This window comes from Saccopteryx leptura, chromosome 1 (assembly GCF_036850995.1).
Source record: "Saccopteryx leptura isolate mSacLep1 chromosome 1, mSacLep1_pri_phased_curated, whole genome shotgun sequence".
Lineage (NCBI taxonomy): Eukaryota > Metazoa > Chordata > Mammalia > Chiroptera > Emballonuridae > Saccopteryx > Saccopteryx leptura.
In genome coordinates this window covers 3,132,278-3,146,506 of record NC_089503.1, presented here as the reverse complement: position 1 = coordinate 3,146,506, position 14,229 = coordinate 3,132,278, and the positions used below count along the sequence as shown (strand labels likewise).

Sequence of the window (14,229 nt, the reverse complement as noted above, 5' to 3'; positions counted from 1 at the left end):
TCTCTCCCCATTTCCAGCTTCAGAGACATACCAAAAAAAAAAAAAAAAAGAGTCAGGGTGTAGAGGAATGGTAAAGAATGCATTCTTGAGGTCTAGGACCATGAAGTGAGTGGCATTTGAGGGAATGTGTGACAGTAACCTGTAGAGCAGGGGTCCCCAAACTACGGCCGGCGGGCCACATGCGGCCCCCTGAGGCCATTTATCCGGCCCTCGCAGCACTTCCGGAAGGGGCACCTCTTTCATTGGTGGTCAGTGAGAGGAGCATAGTTCCCATTGAAATACTGGTCAGTTTGTTGAGTTAAATTTACTTGTTCTTTATTTTAAATATTGTATTTGTTCCCATTTTGTTTTTTACTTTAAAATAAGATATGTGCAGTGTGCATAGGGATTTGTTCAGTTTTTTTTTATAGTCCGGCCCTCCAATGGTCTGAGGGACAGTGAACTGGCCCCCTGTGTAAAAAGTTTGGGGACCCCTGCTGTAGAGATTAGGTACTACTGGATGGAGGGGAATTACCACCTCATTAATTAGGTGTAAGTCTTGTATGAGGCAATAAACCCTTGAAGGTTTTCAAACAGGAAGCATGTGGGTATTGCAGGGAGAGAGTCCATGGGGATGAGTAAGCCTTGATTTAAGAGGCAGATAATTATTGGTTTAAGGCCCTAGAAACAGCACAATTACAAACAAAGCACATTAAACAAAGATTTTACATACAAATTATAAATTTAAAAATTTAAATAAGCACACTTTACTTGTTTCAATTAAAATTATATTAGAGATATTTTCTGACAAAGAGACAAAACAGATTACTTACTCACACAGCTTCATAGACAACTCTGCCTTTTAAGCTTTTCGAGGTGACAGGGAGTGGTCAGCAAAGAGGGGAGGAAGAGGGGAAGCACAAGAATGGACAGCATCAACAGCTGGATGGAGAAAAGGAGGGTCAGAATCTTCAGGAGGAGGAGGAGGAGGTTGAAGTGCTTGTGGTGGTGCCACCTGGTCAGAGGAGTCAAAAGATTAGAGCTTTGAGGAGAGGGGAGGGGACCAGGGGTGTTGGGGTCCAGCCCCAGGGGGAGTCCAGGGGTCCCACAGGAAGAGACGGTGTCAGCACAAAACGAGTGAGAGAGCTGAATTCTTTAGCATTCACTGCCAGGCATCTCTGCCAATGGCTAGTATAGCTTTATTTTTATACATACACACTAAGTTAAAATCACATGGTATACAGAATACATTGATTAATAATTGTTTTTGTTTCACTATGGTTACATATTTCTAGGCAATGGTTAGTACATTTCTATAAGCTATAAATCAGGTGGTAAGTCATTCTAAGTAGTTATACAATAACTTGAGCAGCAACAACAATATTGGCACAAGCTTCTAAAAGGTCAGTATTAATAACTCTACCTTACCTAAGGTCCTATTGTCTAGTCAAATTTTATTTGCCTACTATATTCATATACTAGTTAAGTTCTAACTTTATTTGTCTCAGAGTGTTCCACCACCTGCAGGTCAGGTATGCAAGAAGGAAAGTTTCTCTACTCTACCACATGAAAAGGCTAAGGAGGTAAAGTAATGAATTAAGTGAAGGCTGAAAGGTGCTTTTGTGTATAGTTAGTTTCCTACCTATTCATAATTCACAATCTATTTTTTCTAATATGATTTATAGGACAGAATTTTCCTACAGACTTAACCCATTTCAAGGGATATCATAGCCAACCTCTTATGTCTATGAGCTCAGGCAAAGGGGCTTTATAGGCTTTTTTGTGGAACTCAAACCCTCTGTCTCATTTCCAAAGAAATTACTACAAATCTGCAGAGAAAGCATGGTGCTATTATCCCTGTGCCATAAATGATAACACACACACCCAGAAAAGGAGGGATAAAAAACCAAATTAATTTAAAAAGTTAAAGGGAGAAGTATCGTTGCGCCTCTTCTTTCTGTGACTTTGTCAACCAGCAGCTGTTGATCAACTTCTGACATCTCCCCCTTTTTTGTTTTTTAAATGAAGCTTTTGTATTTACAACGCTGTTTCCTGGATACCAATGTTTAAGAGTCGGAAGATGACTGGAAGGGTAAGAAGAGTGATAATTACCACAGCTATTATTATGCCTGTATCAGTAGCCAAAGAGGTCAGGCTGTGCATAGAAAACATACTTTTAATATTTTCAACAAATTGATCAGCTACTTCTGAGACAGAGACTAAAGAGTCTGAATGTCCTAAATTTTGTATTTGCTGATGTAATTCTTTCAAATCTAAACTAATATCACTATTATTCCATATCCCTAATAAATGATTCTGTACATTATTCGATGCTATGATAGACTGATGTATTCTAGAGGAGTGACACATATCCACTTGACCCCTGAATGGCATCTATGAGTCATCCTAGCCTTCATAGCTAACAGCTCATTTTCTATGTGAATAAAAGCCTCCTCTAAAGCATTCACTTTCATATCTAACTTCCTATCTATAGTTTCCTGTACTGCTAAGGCAAGAGATATATTACGAGATAAGCTATCTACATGATTTGCAGCGTGAACTGTTTGAGCTAAAGTGGTGGTAGAAGCGGCTACAGATCCTATAATAGCAATAAGAGCAGTAATTCCTAAAATTAATTCTGCAATAAATTGCTTTCCTCGATGGCGAGCAAGCTCTTCAGAAGCAGCCTGTAGTGCATGCAACCCTGGGTCATCATACCAAGGCTGAGACAGACTAACAGGTAACATCTCATAAGGTGGCTGCTGCAAAATAAACACGGCTTGAGCTTTGGTGTCATAAGTTAGACAGTTTGTTAAAACACGGTGAGTGCAGGAAATGCTAAACATAGACTTATAAGTGATAACAAAAAGAGTACTGTTCATTGTAGCGATTAAGAGTACATAAGGAGTCTGTATACAAGCCTGAACAAAAAGATTTTGAACAGGATAAGAGTGAGGTCTAACCATATGCATGGGTGCGGCAGCTGCAATTAGCTGCCAAAGCTTTGTTTGATATCTGGTGGTTAATTCATCCTGATAAATCAGCTGTGCAGGTACCCATCCAGTTGTTTGCCAGTGTGTAATATATTTACTTAAAGGATCATATTCATTTGTCCAATTATTTATATATTTCATTTCCTGCACTAGCATCCTATAATCATGAGGAAAATAAGGACTAGACCAATCTTGTATAGTGAAATTAATAGCACATGGAGTATAATTCATATAATTGGAATATGCACATTCTTGTCATGGGGGGAAACCAAGTCTATTCTCCACAGACCACCAATAAGGCTCTTGAGCTGCCTTTCTTGGAGGATAAAGTTTACATGGGTGAAATCTCTTAGGGGCAATGCAACAGGATTATACTCATGGGTGTCAGGGCCTCCAGGCATTAAAATTGTGAGAGACCATAAATCCCTTGTTTTGTGTCCAGGTTTATTTATTCCTTTTAGGAGAGTCAGTCAAAATAGTCTTAAGTGTAGTAGAAAAACACCCAGAAATCTTGAGAGTATTATTCAACATAAAACATATAGGTACATTATATATTTTTCCATAGAATGAGAAATTTGAATTAATTTTATGCATAATAAAAGAACTAGGTGATCCTCCCAAGAATTTAGTCTGATTATTAAACACAGGTATATCATCTCCTCCCCAAGTAAGAGGCTTAACTAATGGTGGATTTGGAATATAAGCCCAAAGATTTGTTTTGTCCACTAGCCCCAACAGGAGGTATTTGAATTGAAATTACAGCTAGCATAGCAACAAACATAGTAGTAGGGTTACGATGTATATTTTGTTGGCCACAAATTAAATCAGCCCTCTCAGACAACGCCTTCCACTGGCCCCAAGTTGGTGGGTTGACGGTTCGAGTAGAGCGAGTTGAGTGAGCCAGCCGTTGACCACGATAGGGAGGGTGTCTAGCTTCCTGTAGTGACAGTTGTTGCATCGCTCAAGTAACAGGATCATATGGAGAGTTCCTTGATGGCCTTTGCTGGAGAGACACTGGTGATGAGGGTGGCACAGAAGTCTCCTCTGGGCTGGATGAATAGGAGGAGGATGGAGATGAGGAGGGGGCAGCGGTGGCAGCAGAGGCCTCTGGTGAGACATGGTGAATCAGCCGATCTGGGATTCAGGGAGGAGAGTCAGCGTCCTGTGGAAATATACAAGCATACCCTCTCCCCTGGGTTAGAAATACATCTGGCTCCTTCCATTGACCTGTTAATACATTCTTTCACTTTGCCATTGGTTTAGGCTTATCCAGATCTGAATTCCAATGTCTCAACATGCGAGTGTGGCCTTGACAGTCTGAATTAAGATTATTAATCACAAACGAAGCATGATTTAAGAGCTGATGTAGGGAATAATATTTTAACTCACCTTCCTGTAGTTTTTGAATCTGCATTTTCAGGGTCTGATGGGTCCTCTCTACTATACCTGTCTCTGTGGATTGTAAGGGATGCCAGTAACATGTGAAATGTCAAAGGTGTTACAAGACCTTTTCAAGGCAGCTGACGTATATGCTGGGGCATTATCAGTTTTAATGGCCATTGGCATGCCTAGAATAGCAAAGTAGTGGAAAAGGTGTTTGTACTACATTCTTGAAGGCCTCCCCAGTTCGTGCAGTACAAGCGACAACATTTGAAAAGGTATTAACACAAACATGCACATAGCAAAGTTTGCCAAAAAATGGAATATGACTGACGTCCATCTGCCAAAGGTCATTGGGTCAGAGTCCTCGTGGGTTAACTCCAAAACTACAATTAGGAAAGTGAGTAGGGCATGTGTCACAGCTACGCACGATAGCTCGAGCAGCTTTATGAGATAGTTGAAACTCCCATCAGAGTGCAGACGGATTCTGATGATGTAAAGCAGGGGTCTCAAACTCAACTCAGCATGTGGGCCGCAGAGCAAGATCACAGCTGTTTGGCGGTCCGCACTAGGTCTACAAAAGGCAACTGTTACGCAACACTTTTCAGTGTCACAAAACGACCAGAAACTGTAGTTCGCATCACAACTGCTGTTAACTAAGCTAATATCTAGCTAGGATGCTAGAGAAATGAAAAATACAAGTAGGCCCCTAGGCTTACTTAATTTTATCCAAAATATTTTGAACTTCGTGGATTAGTCTGTGGGCCACACAAAATTGTTCGGCGGGCCGCATGCGGCCCGCGGGCCGCGAGTTTGAGACCCCTGCTCTAGAGGATTAAACTCATGTATTTGGGTCTCTTAAGACCTAGAAAGATGGCCCTGGCTGGTTGGCTTAATGGACAGAGCCGCAGGCTGGTGTGCAGACGTCTCAGATTCAATCCTAGTCATGGCACATGAGAAGTGACCATCTACTTTGCTTCACCTTCCTCTCTCCATTCTCTCTCTTTCCCTCTTGCAGCCAGTGGCTCGATTGGTTCGAGCATTGGCCCTGGGTACTGAGGATATCTCCGTTGGCCCCAGTGTATCAGCCTCAGGTACTGAGGATAGCTCAGTTGATTGAGCATTGACCCTAAACAGGGTTTGCCTGGTGGAACCCGATTGGGCTGCATGTGGGAGTCTTTCTCTCTTTCTCCCCTCCTTTCTCTTAAAAAAAAAAAAAAAAAAAAAAGGCAGAAATATATACTGAAGAATCAGCCAAGTAGGCAGTTTGGAGTTCAATCATGGTTGTTTTCTAAAGTTTTAAAAACAAATAATGGTAAACTCAACTCTTTAGTCTTTTATATTCTGAGTTAAACTATACATTCTTTGTCATATTTTAAAATATTCATTTTGGAGCAATCTCTAGAAACATTCAGGGATAGTTTTGTTTTATCATCACATAGCTCTCATTTTACACAATCTGAGGAAGATGTAGGTAAATTCAATCATGTATCAACTCTTAAAAATGAATACTTTCTAATATATGGAATTGTATAATTAGGGTTTCTATCCCCCTACACTTTCTTAAGCAATAGATACAAAAAAAAGTAAATGGATAAAACATAGGCTCCTATTAATTAAGACATCAGAATAGATAATAAGAAGTAGAGTTTAAAGATAAAGCCCATTAAATATTACTGTCTTCAAGTTTTCCCAAAAAAGTATATATTTAATTAAGACAAAAATTCAGGAGAATGTCTTCTCTTCTTTTTTAAAATTTTTTTTTAATTTTTTATTAATTTTAATTTATTGTGTTAACATGAATTCAAGTGTCCCACTCAATGTAACTCCCTCACCCCCACCCTCTTGTCTCCTATCAGCCTCCGTCTTGAGGAGGTCCCATGGGGTCATGGTTAGCACTCTGGACTCCGAACCCAGCGATCATCTTCTCTTCTTAAGTGCACATGTTTTTCCTTTAGCTCTTTTCTGTTATGAATGAGGAACCCTCCACCTATCAATACTTCTGAAACTAACAAACAATTATAGATTTACTATATGGCATACCTTAGCCTTACTGACTTTAATTACACTGCATCCTTATCGTAGTGGACTTGGAGAATTCTGTAAAACTATTATAGTCAAGAAATATTGGATCCTGTATTTGAGTTAAATTGTTTTAATCAAAACATTTTCATATAGGCCCTGGCCTGTTGGCTCAGTGGTAGAGCGTCGGCCTGGCGTGCGGAAGTCCCGGGTTCGATTCCCAGCCAGGGCACACAGGAGAGGCGCCCATCTGCTTCTCCACCCCTCCCCCCCTCCTTCCTCTCTGTCTCTCTCTTCCCCTCCCGCAGCCGAGGCTCCATTCGAGCAAAAGATGGCCCGGGTGCTGGGGATGGCTCCTTGGCCTCTGCCCCAGGTGCTAGAGTGGCTCTGGTCACGACGCCCCGGATGGGCAGAGAATCACCCCCTGGTGGGCGTGCTGGGTGGATCCTGGTCAGGCGCATGTGGGAGTCTGTCTGACTGCCTTCCCGTTTCCAGCTTCAGAAAAATACAAAAAAAAAAAAACAAAAAAAAAAAAACAAAAACAAAAAAAAAAAAAAACAACCAAAAACATTTTCGTATAGAACATAAAACAGACATTAATTACAGCCTGATGTGTTTGCCTAATCACTTAGTTTTTTTTGACCAAAATGAATAGTATATTTGTGAAAAGTTAAAATTGAAATTTATAGAGAAACAATATATTTTTCTTCTGTGCAATGGAGCCAATAAATAAAACATTACTTGGTAATTATTTTAAATTAAAAATAGTTTAAAATTAAAATTCAGTATATTGAGTCTAATTTTTTTTTCTTACAAATATTTAAAGTAGTATCATATTTCCTGGTACTTATATTTTGAGGGTAGATTTACTACTTTTTCTATTCCTTCCTTTTCTCCTCTCCTTCCTTACTTTTTTTTCTTCCTCCCTTCTTTTTCTTCTATTCTTCCTTCATTCCTTCTGCTTCCATTTTTTTATACTAGAAAAAAATATCAGTTACAGATTGAATTGTATTTTGACAAACTACATTCTCATCTATTATGGATCCAATTTTATATTTAAAATTCAAGTATAAAATAAAATAGCTCTATATGATAATACTGTATATTATATTGATGCAATAAATATAAAATGCATATTACTTTAATAGGACTTAATTATTTATAAAAAACTTTTGACTGAAGTTGTTTAATTCTTTTTATATATTATCAACAACACGATGATATATTTAAATCATGTGGTGGTATTGTCCCTGTTAAAAGCTAGGAACCAAGAAGACAAAAGACACCTGAAAAACCACATAGCCATGAAAAATACTGGAATGTGAATCCGCATTTGATATATTTTTTATTCTTTCTATAGAAATGAACATGATGCGTTGCAGTGTTTCCTAAAATATAGCTCAAATATAAAAGGTAGTTTTTTTTTGTACTTAACTTAGCTACACTTAGCTAGAAATGGTCCAAAACGAGGGTTAAAGTGACAATATTATTTGGGGTGTAAATCCTAGATATAAAAAGTAGTGAGGTGCCTGACCAGGCAGTGACGCAGTGGATAGAGCATAGGTTGGGATGCAGAGGACCCAGGTTCAAAACCCTGAGGTTGCCAGCTTAAGCGTGGGCTCATCTGGCTTGAGCCCAAGGTCGCTGGCTTTATCAAGGGGTCACTTGATCTCCTGTAGTCCCCTGGTCAAGGCACATATGAGAAGGCAATCAATGAACAACTAAGGCGCCACAATGAAGAATTGATGCTTCTCATCTCTCTCCCTTCCTGTCTGTCTGTCCCTATCTTCCCTCTCTCTGTCTCTGTATGTCGCTGTCACACACACACACACACACACACACACACAAATTATAACAAGGCAAAGAATAATGTGAGCTAGTACAAAATTATGCTTAACAGTGTTCATTACCACCTTAAAAAACGTTGGAAAGAGACTATGACCTGTAGTGGTATTTTATAGAAATCCTGAAGTAATACTAGAAACCAGAGCCTCGGATTCTGTGGCTATTCCACCTGATTGTGCAGTAGGGATAATGACTAGTTAGCGTCCAGCAATAGAACCTAAGACATGAATGAGTAAATTGAAAGAGGTTCGTGAGATGGGCTTCTAACACAGTGTTAAGTGGAGGGGCCATTTTATTTTTCTGTTTTTTTCTACCTAGAAGATATTGTACAAACTTAGGACTTTTGTGTTCTGGATTGCATCTTCCAGGGTCCACTACTGAAGTCCTGTGTTCTCCTATTGATGTAAGACCTCAGTTTCTCCTCTTCCTCTAGTCTGGAACCATACTTCTTCTCTGTAAGGGAATGTTTGGCTTCCTCCAGCTCAGCCCTTGTAACCTCACGGTTCTCAGCACCTCTTTCCTCAGAATTCTCACCTTCAAACTTCTACATCTACTTCTCATTCTCCAACTCCTTTTAGTTTTCTCAATCCTTCCATTCCTGGCAGTTCTCCCCAGAAGTAGCTTACCCCTAACTCTAGTTTTTAATTCTCCCAAACTCTCACTTGGGTTCATAAACAGTCACACGCCCACATCTTGCGAGTTACTCAGCACGCCCGGCTAGGCCCACACTGCTCTTTCCACACCCCAGTTCCCGTGTCTGAAGGGTGGGTCTTTGTAACACCAGCTGTAACAGTGTGTGCTTGTCTGCAGGCTCTGCTTCCTTTCCACTAGTCTGTCCCTTTTAATCCCAACTTCTCAATTCCCTTTTGCATTGTTTCTCACTTCCGTCTGTAAAGCATGCGATAGCTTAGATTCCTCGACTGTTGTGAACACTCAAGTTTTGCTGTGTAAGCGAATCAGCAAGACGATTTCCTTCGTGCAGTGGTCCTGGAATAGAAGTGTGAGAGCGAATGTGGCTGATAAGGATAGGGAGAGTTCTGGAGTGAATTTGCTTTTGTAGGCTGTTTAAAAGTGAAAAAAATGGTGGTTTGATGATGTGGCAAGGAGCCAGTTTCAATGTGAGGAAACATCTTAACTATATACCGTGAATCAGTGAACAAATTAATGGGAACATGTTTCAATTTCTGAAATGCTTTTGTAACAGCAATAATTTGTTTTTTGCGCTGATTTCTCCTGAGTTTCAGTGATAACATGCTCATCCCCTGTGATTGTTACAGCTTTACCATTAGATGAGCCATCGGTAAAAACCAGTGCAGCTGGTGGCGGCAGCGGATTTCTAGAAGTCTTAGTGGGAAAAATTACTGATTGTCTTTTTAGAAATTGCAGCAGTGGGTGAGCAGGAAGATGAAATAAAACCTGCCCTGTAAAATTACTAAAAGCAATTTGCCATTCTGAATTTTGCTGTAATAATGCTTGAAATTGATTCTTATTATAAGGAACGATGACCTCTGTCATTTCTTTACCAAACAACTCTCTGCTGCGGTTTCTTCCTTTAATTATAAGAGTAGCCACCAAATCAGTATAGGGCATAATAACTTCCTTGTGAGAGACAGGTAAGTGAAGCCACTCTAGAGGGCCATTCTGCCACAAACATCCGGTAGGAGTGTGTTCAGTGGCTAAAATCACAAGCTGCCATGGTTTCTCTATTTTAACTCTGACTAAATGTTGGTTATTAATTAATTCTTCTATTTTTCCAAGAGCTTTTGCCGCTTCTTCTGTGAGCTCTCGAGGAGAAGTTGGATTAGCATCTCCTCTCAAAATATCAAACAATGTCTTAAGCTCTGCTGTAATTTCAAATAGGGTCTAATTCAATTAATGTCTCCTAATAATTTTTGATAGTCATTTAGAGTTTTTAAATAATTTTTTCTTAATTATAACTTCTGAGGACTGACAATGTCTGTAGAAAGGATACGCCCTAAGTAATTAAAAGGTGGCTGTACTTGAATTTTTTCCAGGGATATTTTTAATCCAAAATTCTGTAATGACTGAGTTGATTCTTGTAAAATATTATGTAATTTTTGCCGATCAATCAGGGCAAGTAAAATGTCATCTATATATATAGTGAATTAAGTAAAGGTCAGGGTATTTTATTCTTATCGGTTCTAAAGCCTGATTCACAAATTTTTGACAAAGCGTGGGACTGTTTTTCACTCCCTGGGGCAATACCTTCCACTGATACCTCTCATGAGGTTGTTTAAAATTTTCTGATGGCAAACTAAACGCAAACCTTTGACAATCCTGTGTAGCTAATGGTATAGTAAAAAGCAGTCCTGTAAATCTATAACAATTACACTGTACTCATGAGGTACCTGTTAGATTCAGGGAGTACTGACATGCTGGGGCTGCCAAGAGTGTACAAGGTCCCTGTGACGCTGAGAACAAAGAGTTCAGCAACATCCTGCATTGAGTCAGAGACCCTTATCAGAAATTTATGTTTAAAATTCTCCACTGAGTAATACCCCCCCCCCCGTAACTGCGCACGACCTCCCTAGCCAATGACTAACAGCCACATCAGCTTCTGTATGATGCTTGCTCATCCTAGACAGCCACCCTATAAAAAGGAGCCATTTTAGAAGTTCGGGGCTGCAGTGTGCCCCCGTGTGGGTTAGCTGCAGTCCCTGTGCAGGTTTGGGGGGCTGCAGTCCCTGTGCAGGTTTGGGGGGCTGCAGTCTCTGCGCAGTTTGTTGGCTGCGCAGGTTTGGGGGGGCTGCAGTGCTCCCTTGCATGGGTTGCCTGCAGTCCCTGTGCAGGTCTGCAATAAAACGTATAAAATTTACTTTGCATCTGCTGTGGTCTGTCTCCTAGGATGTAACAGATGGAGGTTCCACCGAGATTGGCCGTGTAAGACCCCTCCTCACGGAGTGGGCTGCAGCAGACGTTGGTAGTTGGCCAGCCTCCGGCAGTTGCCGTTTAAAACGGAATTTGGCTGATTTGAAACATTTGGAGTCTCGAGACTGTTTGGTAAGGAAGCTTCCTCTTTGAAACATTTGGAGGCTTGAGACTGTTTGGTAAGGAAGCTTCCTCTTTGAATATTTGGAAACAGAGCTCTGGTTAGAAAAGGGTGTAGTGGAGCAGGCGGGACGCCACCTGATTTCTCCCCACCTGGTCAGTCGGGGAACGCAGGACGCTGCCTTCTCCCTTTGGTTTTGGTTTAGAAGTTGTGTTTGTTTTGTGTGCATATTTGGTTTGTTTTTCTGCTACTAAAATGGCCAACTTAAGAGCAGACTGGCCAAACCAAGGATTGCTAGATCCATAGAAAACATAGAGAGTCTAGCGTACTATCACCAGCACCCACCTGCAGGCAGGTGGCATGGTCAGTATGCAGCCAGTATAGCAGCAGAGGTAGAGAAAGAAAAGGCAGCCAGGCTGCAGCTGGCTGCAGGAGAAGTGGCAGGCTCCCCTCACAGTTTCAGGCACTTGCCCCTCCTCCTTGGGCACCGGCTCAAGGGCTGAGCCACTGCTTAGTCAGGCAAAAGATAACAGTGCAGTAAGCTAGAGGTTATCTGTTGTTGTATTCCCAGTTTTGCTCTCTTAGTCAAGCCCCTCAGTGAGATCTTCTGAGCACGGCTTTTAAGGTCTATAATGACCAAGGAAGTAACAGAAAAGGCAAATAAGGCCCAAAAGAAGTCAGGAAATACCAACTTTTGGCTCCAGCGCCCTAAGGGGCTTCATAGCTTTCATCAAGGCCCTGCTCCAGAGTGGAAAGAAAGGTCATTGAACTGAAGCCTGCCAGGCTTCTCGGCCCCATCAAGGGACACGTCTGTGCTTTAGAAAGAGGGACATAAGAAGGTAAGCTGCCCCCTTGCTCCATGGAGGGAGGGTTCAGTGTCTTCTAACCCTGCTCCAGCTACCTGTGACCTGACCTTGCCCAGCGTGCTGGGAATTACCACTGAAGGCCTAAGGACATGTTCAGGAGCCTAAGGTATTTCTTCCAAGTAGACACAAGGGCCATCTACTATGCCTTGCTTGAATATTTAAGTTTTATTTATCCCTCAAAGATCTCTACTGTAGGTATTGACAGTCTGGTTTTATTGCTTTATGTTTAGTGTCTCCTTTATTTCTCTTATCTCAATGCCCCATGCCTATTATAGGCTGGGACCTGCTGCTAATTCCAGCTAGAAGCAGTGGTCAGTAGGACTTTAACTCTAACTGCAAGGTGTAGAAATGTAACACCCTTTCCCTAAGTACTTGCAGGTTTTATAGGTTACTGAGAAAACTGTTCAAAGACTGTCCAAGAGGCACTTCTAGCAGTACACCACCCAAGGACTGACTCCCACCTAGACGGGTCCAGACACCATGATCCTGACTACTCCCACTACTGCCAAGGTAAAAGGCATACTCGCCTGGGTCCACCGCAGCCGGCTGAAGCTTGCAGTCCCAGAGGAGACACCTTTGTGGACAGCGAAGACTAACCCCGCCAACCCTTGTAAGCTGACCCTGAGAAGGACAGCATGCCCTGCTTCAGCCACAAACCAGAAGTTACCTGGTCCACGCATGGAGACGTTGGGAAGGGAGGGAAACTAAGGTAAAGGAAAGCCAAGTAAGTCATCTTAAGGTTTGATGCATGCACTGCTATGAGTCATACAGAAAGGGGGTGTAAGTCCCTTGGCTGAGAGAGAAGCTATAAGGTAAATGAAAACTATATATGTGCTCATAGCTACCACTATAGAATAATCTGTGAATATTGGTCATGTGTCCAATAGGCTACTTAGGAAAAGGACACCTCCAAAAAGCAATCTTTAAAAGAGGATTACTTAGTACTAACTTAGTCTTTGCTGAAGGTTAAGGTTTTTGGGAATTAAGAGTTCTGATGAATTATAAAGGAATTGTATGGTTTTGATAATAGAAGGTATAAGGTGTAGAGGTACTTTTGAAAAGAAAAGGAAAAGCAAGTTGTTATGAAGGCCAGTTATTTCTGGATAAGAAAGTACATAAAAGTTGAAGGTTTGTGTAAGTTGCAGAAGGTTAGTGTAAGTTGCAGAAGGTTTGTGTAAGTTGCAGAATGTTTGTGCAAGTTGTAAGAAGTTAGTACAGAGAAGAAAAATGCAAGGCAGAAAGAAATTAGTCCGTAAAGCTTGTAGTACTAAGGGCACACTATCAGCGTGCCAGCACATACTAGGGAGGACCCCTGACCTAATTAGCTTATAGCTACAGCTAAAGTAGAAAATTCTCATGAGCCCCAGCCTTATACCATTCTCCCCACTGATGAAGAATCAAGGATTTGATTTATGCCCAAAAGAGATGGGGGAATGTTAGATTCAGGGAGTACTGACATGCTGGGGCTGCCAAGAGTGTACAAGGTCCCTGTGACGCTGAGAACAAAGAGTTCAGCAACATCCTGCATTGAGTCAGAGACCCTTATCAGAAATTTATGTTTAAAATTCTCCACTGAGTAATACCCCCCCCCCCGTAACTGCGCACGACCTCCCTAGCCAATGACTAACAGCCACATCAGCTTCTGTATGATGCTTGCTCATCCTAGACAGCCACCCTATAAAAAGGAGCCATTTTAGAAGCTCGGAGCTGCAGTGTGCCCCCGTGTGGGTTAGCTGCAGTCCCTGTGCAGGTTTGGGGGGCTGCAGTCCCTGTGCAGTTTGTTGGCTGCGCAGGTTTGGTTGGCTGCAGTGCTCCAGTCTCTTTGGAGGCGTGGGTTGCCTGCAGTCCCTGTGCAGGTTTGGGGGCTGCAGTGTTACCTGCATCCCCTGCGCAGGTTTGGGGGGCTACAGTGCTCCCTTGCATGGGTTGCCTGCAGTCCCTGTGCAGGTCTGCAATAAAACTTGTAAAATTTATTTTAGGTCTGCTGTAGTCTGTCTCCTAGGATGTAACAGTACCGTGACTGGTGAGGGGAGTCCAAATTGTAGTGACTCCATAGTGGCATTTATAGCCCTAAGGTCCTGTAACAGCCTCCATTTTCCTGGTTTATTTTTAATCACAAATATAGAAGTATTCC

The 14,229-nt window shown here is 41.6% G+C and overlaps 1 long non-coding RNA gene across 1 annotated transcript; it reads left to right on the top strand.

The window, feature by feature from the left end:
• Nucleotides 1-13,108: 13,108 nt before the first annotated feature.
• LOC136402813 (uncharacterized) lies at nt 13,109-13,510 on the top strand. Its single transcript, XR_010751043.1, has 2 exons — nt 13,109-13,223; nt 13,264-13,510. It is a non-coding gene; the product is annotated as an uncharacterized lncRNA (long non-coding RNA).
• The last annotated feature ends 719 nt before the right edge of the window (nt 13,511-14,229 follow it).